The sequence below is a fragment of the Callorhinchus milii genome, unplaced genomic scaffold (genome assembly GCF_018977255.1).
Source record: "Callorhinchus milii isolate IMCB2004 unplaced genomic scaffold, IMCB_Cmil_1.0 Scaffold12, whole genome shotgun sequence".
Taxonomy (NCBI): domain Eukaryota; kingdom Metazoa; phylum Chordata; class Chondrichthyes; order Chimaeriformes; family Callorhinchidae; genus Callorhinchus; species Callorhinchus milii.
The window spans coordinates 13,812,290-13,820,116 of record NW_024704753.1 but is presented as its reverse complement, the minus strand read 5'-3'; the positions used below and the strand labels follow the sequence as shown (position 1 = coordinate 13,820,116).

At 46.3% G+C, this 7,827-nt stretch overlaps 1 protein-coding gene across 1 annotated transcript in view; it reads left to right on the top strand.

The window, feature by feature from the left end:
- The first annotated feature begins 1,210 nt into the window (after positions 1-1,210).
- arih2 (ariadne homolog 2 (Drosophila)) overlaps positions 1,211-7,827 on the top strand; it is a 32,174-nt gene continuing 25,557 nt past the window's right edge. The window contains exon 1 of the mRNA XM_007890321.2: positions 1,211-1,343. The gene's annotated coding sequence lies outside the window, so the exon portion shown is untranslated. The remainder of the gene's footprint in view (positions 1,344-7,827) is intronic.

Here is a 7,827-nt window from a genome sequence, read left to right as displayed (position 1 = left end):
TAAATTGGTCATTTTCAATCTACGACTGTTTGTGGGACATTGCTGTGCGCAATTGCCGCGTTCGCCCACAAATACACAGTCAATTCACTTTACAGTGTGTTCTGTGAAGCGCTTTGGGACGTCCTCCCGACGTGAAAAGCGCTATATCAAATGCAAGGATTATTATGACAGCGTTGCCCGAGTACTGCACTGGATAGTCTGCCCGGACTGCGAGCCAGTGAGCTGCACTGTTGCAGCGCAGGCGTCTCGGTGCTCCTGTGCCGTGAGCTGCACTGTTGCAGCGCAGGCGTCTCGGTGCTCCTGTGCCGTGAGCTGCACTGTTGCAGCGCAGGCGTCTCGGTGCTCCTGTGCCGTGAGCTGCACTGTTGCAGCGCAGGCGTCTCGGTGCTCCTGTGCCGTGAGCTGCACTGTTGCAGCGCAGGCGTCTCGGTGCTCCTGTGCCGTGAGCTGCACTGTTGCAGCGCAGGCGTCTCGGTGCTCCTGTGCCGTGAGCTGCACTGTTGCAGCGCAGGCGTCTCGGTGCTCCTGTGCCGTGAGCTGCACTGTTGCAGCGCAGGCGTCTCGGTGCTCCTGTGCCGTGAGCTGCACTGTTGCAGCGCAGGCGTCTCGGTGCTCCTGTGCCGTGAGCTGCACTGTTGCAGCGCAGGCGTCTCGGTGCTCCTGTGCCGTGAGCTGCACTGTTGCAGCGCAGGGAGCTGCAGCCCTGACATTGCTGCTTTGCTCCAGTTCAGTGCTCCTGTGCAGTCAGTGGTGGGACGGACACGGCTCTCATTCAACGAGTTTCAATTCTCCAGTGCATTGCACTGCAATGTGAACACTGCTCCAGTGCAGTGAGTTATAGTTAGTGAGTTTGGTTAGTGAACTAGTTAGTGAGCTGGTTACAGTGAGCTGGTAAGTTAGTGAGCTGGTTAGTTAGTTGGTTGGTTAGTGAGCTGGTTACAGTGGGCTGGTAAGTTAGTGAGCTGGTTAGTTAGTTGGTTGGTTAGTGAGCTGGTTACAGTGAGCTGGTTAGTTAGTTGGTTAGTGAGCTGGTTACAGTGAGCTGGTTAGTTAGTTGGTTAGTGAGCTGGTTACAGTGAGCTGGTTAGTTAGTTGGTTAGTTAGTTGGTTGGTTAGTGAGCTGGTTACAGTCAGCTGGTTAGTTAGTTGGTTAGTTAGTGGGGGGGGGGGCAGGAGCAGGAAGTCGCGAGCTCCCGGAAGTGACGCAGTCAGGCCTGAGTGGGCTCGAGCTGAAGCCGACACCGGGAGCGGCGCCCCTCAGCCTCAGCCCCGACACCGCCTGAGCCTCAGCCCCGACACCGCCTGAGCCTCAGCCCCGACACCGCCTGAGCCTCAGCCACACGGTGAGTGTCCGCGGCCGCTAACCAGACAGGGGAGGCCCGGGAGCCGCTCGGCCACAGGTGCCGTCTGCCCGCGCGGGGGCTCGGCCTCGGGGTCCCGGCCTGGGAGTGTCCCCGGCCTCAGGCCCCGGACCCGCCAGCGGGTCACCCGGACCCGCGCCGAGGGGCAGCGAGAGGCCGCGGGCTGATGGCTTTAATACTCATTAATGCTCTCAAGTGGGGCTACAAGTATTAACGCCATCAAACGGGACTGACAGGATTAATGCTCCCAAGTGGGGCGAGAGTATTAATGCTCCCAAACAGGACTGACAGCATTAATGCTTCCACATAGGGCGAGAGTATTACTGCTCACAGACAGGATTAAATATTTAAAATAGTTCACAACATTATTCCCCTTCAATGGATAAAGGTATTCGTGCTCTCAAAACAGAGCTATCGGTATTAATGCTCTCAAATAGGGCGAACAACATAAATACTCTTGAATGGGTACTAACCGTGCTAATGCTCAAACATGTCTTAACAGCATTAATGATCTCAAATAGGGCTGACGTTGTTGATGCTCTCAAGGAAGACTAACAGTATTGATAGTCTCAAACAGGGCTATCTGCATCGAACGGGGCTGATGGTATTAATACTCTAAAGTAGGACTAACAGCATTGATGCCTTCATATGGGGTTGTGACGTGAATGCCTGAAACAGGGTTAACTATTGGGAGTGCAGAGTCCTGTAGTGTATTGGTTAGAGCACTGGCCTCGCACGCGAGAGGACCTGGGTTCGATTCCCAGGCAGTGTGAAGCGTTGGGCAAGTTTCCTTACTCCACACGCCTCTGTTTACCAAACAGTATGTAGGAACCTGGATGTTAGTCGATTGGTAGATTGCTTTTCCGAGGATAATAACCACTTCAAAATACAATAAATAAAACAATAATTTGATCACTCAGTCACGACTGTTTGTGGGACACTGCTGTGCGGAACGAGCTGCCGAGTTTTGCCAACAAAATCAATTTACAGTATATTTTGTGAAGTGCTTTGAGATGCCATGAAGATGTGATAAAGTGCTATATCAAATGCAAGGATTATTATTATAGCTCTCAAAGGTAATAGCATTAATACATTCAAATAGTAAACTAATTGTAAAAGAATGGTACTAGCAGAATTAATGGAATACAAACAGAACTTGCCTAAAAGTACACAGTCACTACATTTTACATTATATTCTGACACATTATATCCTGAAACATCCTGACATGAAGGGTGCTGTATCAAATGCAAGGATTATTATTATTGATGCTCAGAATGTCAACAACAGAATGTCAGCAAACTGATGACTTGTTAAATGATTATGTCGGGTTATTTGATCCAAAGAAAATCTGGCATAGACTGACCATGAGAAATACTGACCTAAATTGGAGAGATTAAAACATTATCATTAATAGACAGAAGGTCCCAGATTCTGTCCTTACCTGTGCTGAGTTAGGTAATACAGTGTCTGTCAGATGTTGGGAGTCTGTTGAGCAATACATTTGGCTTCAGCGTCTCTGGCCTCGTGAAAAGGGGAAAAAAATCCAACGTTCCTACTGTGGATCCCTGTGCAGTAGGATGTAAGTGTACATCTGGTGAGAACAGGAGAGCATTGTGCCCGCCATGTCCTCCCATCATTGAACAATCCGCAGATACTCACTGTCCAGGTTCCCAGAGGTTGTTGAGCTGTATCCCAGCACGAACCAGGGGAGATGCGGAGAAAATTGGCACACAAAAGCCCCACATCGTAGCAGCAGCATTAAATTACCAATAATGTCGAGAAACATTAATTATGGCATTGGAGAACAATTTTCACCTGGGCTAATGTCTTGAGGCTCTTTGCTAGTGTTTTACAGGGTTCACTGACATAGCCAGATGACAGCAGCAATATTGGAAAGAGTGCGGTGGATCTGTGCTGATAAGTTAAATTGCATTGCACAGACCATCCTTTGTAACTTATGGTACTCATCTAATTAGCTTTCTGACTTTGAGCAGCTGTTGTGAAATTTTTGTATGGAATGAAAGTACTGTGACAGGCATGTATCGTTTTGTGTCTTGATTACTCTTTCCCCTTTTCTGCTAAATTGTGATGATTCAGCACGCCTCAACGCGCGTAGGAATTGCGTGATGTTCTTCTTGCACACATGATGGTGCAAATTTATCACAAGAGAACATTGTGTCCCTTGCACACCATTGTGCAATTTCAGGTAGCACGATTAAAATGTGAGTGTCTACAAATTGGTCAGTTACCAGTCTTGGTCTGGTTTGTGTACATGGCACGAACCACAAATCAACCCTGTCCTGTTAGAGCATGGAGAATTGTTAGAGCTTCCTGCTTTTGTTGATTTGAAGAATCCTCTGGTTTATTGCAAGGGATATAGATATTTTCATCCACCTTCCGTCCACCAGTCTTTCAGCTTCCTTGATTTCCCATCTTAAAAATAATCCTTGAATTTGATATACTATAGTACCTTATATCATCAAAATACTTCAAAGCGCTTCGCAAGATTTTACTGTAAAGTGCAGTGACTTTGTTTGGAGGCAAACACAGCAGACAATTTGTGCACAGCAATGTCCCACAAACATTCATGAAGTGAATAACCAATTATATTTGGGGATAGTAAACAATATGATTGTTGAGCGGGTCTTTTGACTGGGATGTGGGATTGGCCATCACAAATCAGCCTTATTCTTTCTTCACAATGACAGACCTTGAACCCAATATTTGTTTCGGGATTTAATCAGTACAATACAATTTACATTAATATAGCGCCTTTCATGTTGGAAGACATCTCAAAAAACTTAAACAGGTTTAACCCTAAATTTAACCAAACCCCAAAAATGCATTCCTGAATCATTCTGCGTGAAAGCAGTTCAAATTTTTTGGAGGCACCTTTCACAAGCTTCAGATTTGATAAATTCACAGGATTGTGGTCAACCCAATGCAGTTTATTATAGTAAAGACCACAGGCCAACCGATGGTGAGTTATCCCTTATACAAAAACTTTCACAGCATAATTAACAGACCTAATTCACATCATCACAAGCAAGATGCATGTAGCTTGAACCATGTATTAGCAACGATTTAACAATTAACAAACCATTCACATTTAACAACAACAACAAAATTACATTTGTAAAGCGCCTTTCACGGCGAGAGGATGTCCCAAGGTGCTGAACAGACAGGATCTTGAAAGTGAGGACAAAGATTTTGAATTCTATCCTTTGATTAATGGAGAGCCAGTGGAGCCCGGTGGGGGTGATGGGGTCATGGAGCCTGGCGCGGGAGAGGACACGAGCTGTAGAGTCCTGGATGATCTGCAGCTTGTGGAGGGAAGAGTTGGGGAGCCCGACAAGGAGTGAGTTTCCACAGTCGACTGTGTTTTGATCTCCCTGCTTTCCCCCCCCGCCCTCCACCCTCCCCGAGCGTAACCCCCAGCTCGGGTCCGTAACTCTGTCTGTCCAGCGCCTTGGGACGTCCTTCCGACGTGAAAGGCGCTGTACAAATGTAATTTTGTTGTTGAAGTGACGAATGCGTGTATGAGGGTTTTGTCGGCCTGAATGGTGTGGCGGAGTCGGGCAATGTTGCGGAGGTGGGGGAAGGCAGTGCGGCTCATGGCACGGATATGGGGGGGAAAGGACAGTTTAGGGTCGAACAAGATGCCCGGGTTCCTAACTGGCTTGGTGAGGTGGAGTGTGCAACCGTGGATGCTGATACTGCCAGAGCTAGAGGTGCTGGTGTGAGCCAATCTGGAAGGCCTCAGTCTTGTTGACATTCAGCTGTAGAAAGTTGGCTCTCATCCAGGGCTTGATCTCAGACAGACAGTCTGTCAGGACATCAGTTATTCTGGAATCGAGGGGGAGGCAGAGAGATATGCGTCATCTGCATACGTGTGGAAGTTGACCCCATGTCTGCGGATGGAGCATATAGAGGTTGAAGAGGAGGGGACAGAGTCCTGAGGAACACCAAACAAGACTGTGCAGGGTCTGGAAGAGAAACCGTTGGCAGAAACAAATTGGAAGCGGTGTGAGAGATAGGTCCTGAACCATTAAAGGACAGAACCTTGAGAGGAGAGGCGGTGGAAGAGGATGTTGTGGTCCACGGTATCGAAGGCAGCAGAGAGGACGAGGAGGCAGAGAGAGCCCTGCTCACATATGGACAAAATATCGTTTGTCACCTTGACCAGAGGTCTCTGTGCTGTGAGCAACATGGAAACCCGATTGGAGGGGCTCATGAAGGGAGTGGTAGAAGAATGAGCAAAGCTGGGAAGCAACGACTCTTTGAAGGACCGAAGGAAAAAGGAGGTTGGAGATGGGCCGGTAGTTAGAAGGCAGGGATGGGTCCAGGGAAGGTTTTTTCAGGATGGGGTTGTTTGTAACTGTTGTCAGGGGAATGAGAAAGGTGCCAGATGAAAGGGAGATATTGATTGTGTCGGAGAGCAAAGGGACGTGGAGGTGAGGAAAGAGGTGGGGATGGGATCAAGGGAGCAGGTGATGTGTTTCATGCTGGTGCTTTCAACTTTAATAACGCTTTCAACTTACACTTGTCCTTCCTTTCTTTATCCCTCCTCTTGTGAAGCTGATAACTCATGCTGGAGTAGAGATAAGGCCACGTGTGTTTTGCTTTTCTGTGTGAGCCGCGACAATGATAGTTAAACAGGAATTTTGAGTGTGGGGACATGGAATTGGCCATATCTATCTTATTCAGCTTCAAATTGGCTTCCATTTGTTTCTTTCCATAGTTTGGATTTATTCAATAGATTTCTACTATTGTTTTGCAAAATAAGTTTAAATAATAAATGGAAAATTAGATTTAAACAGAACTGCCAGCATTTGGAGACTCTCGGGCGCAATGAGAGAGTGGGGCACAAATTGGATTCCTGTCATCAAATGATGCTGAAAGGTTGTATTCCAATTAGTCCTTCAGGTGCTTCTCGTTGCTGGAGTTTGCACTGGGCTGTCAGTTTGATGATTAAAGTGTTGTATTATTTGTGGCACTGAATAGCAAAGATCTGTGCTGGAAATTAAAGAAATCCTCTGGTGGATGAGCAAGTGAGATAATGTGCTTTGAGATTCCATGCTACTTACACAAATTAACATATGCTGTGAAGTTGGGAGGACAAATTTCTTTAAGTAACTGGGCTTTGTTATAGGTGTTCTAACGATTTGAGTATAACAGACAGTAAAATATAGCTGATTGTCTCTTGGTAGTTCTGCTACAGATGGTTTTAACTAAGGATGACGATGCATTTGAAATTTCAACAAACGTTGATGAGAACTGCAAATGAATGCAACAATTGGTGCTGCAGTGCTTCAATATCATTTTGCTCTGAACATTAAAATGCACTTTGTATCAATTATAGCAGGGAAATGGATTTTGACTGCTCTCACCTAAGTTATATTTTGTAAATATTAACTGTTGCTCTTTCACGTTGTTGGTTGTGCAATTTGACTTTTAAAAGAAGGATTTCCTTTGTCTCCGTGAAACATTTTTGCAAATTGAAAACGTAAGCGTTCTGACAAAGTCACTGCTCAAAATATTCAAAAATAAAATGATGGGAACTGTCTTATACTTGGTAGGGTAGGGGAGCACCTTACTATCTTCCCGCTCAACGACACTGGCCTGCTCCAAGTCCCCTGCCCTGCCCGTTCCACCATCGGAGCAGACCCACTCTCTTCCCTCCTTCAAGACCTTCCTCTTCGATTGCGCCTTTAGTCATCTTCCCACCACCACTCCCTTTGCCCCTCCACCCCTCTGGCCTCCAGCCCGCAGCTTGGGTGCAAACTCTTGACTGTCTAGTGCCTTGGGAAGACCTCCCTACGTGAAAGGTCCTGTATAAACAGCAATTTGTTGTTGTTATGGAAGTTAAGTACCATCTGGTGCCATTTTCCTCCCTCACAAGGTTTGCTGTTAATGTTAGAAGTTAGAAATGACTTGTATCACAGATGGATTACCAGGGAGCAGGGATCCCCTTCACCTGGACACTGATCTGAATGTCAGTTAGTGGGATTTTGTTGTAACGAGACAAATCAGAGTGAATCCCACTCACCCAGTCTAACGCGACTTTGGTTTGCGGACATTTTCATTGAGGACATGGGGGATGCCCGGCATCACATCTGGAAAATTTATATTCAGTTCCATGGCAATGAGAAAGTTACAGTTAAAGTTTAAACCGCAAGTTCACACTGTTGTCATTAACAAAGTTAAATGAAGAACCTTGGGACTAGGATCGGAAGCGCTTTGACTTGTGTATGTAGACTTGGAAAACAAGGTGAGCTAGAATGGTGAATGGGCTATGGTTTCCCTGCTCGTCATGTTTCTTTATGTTGCACAACTGTTTGGATTCCTGTTTGATTGTCAAGTGTTTTGATTTTCCATTGATTGAAACTTAATAGATCTCCTGCTAATCAGATTGGAGCAATTAACACAAACTATATTTAGAGACGGCTGCAATTTGGAAATATC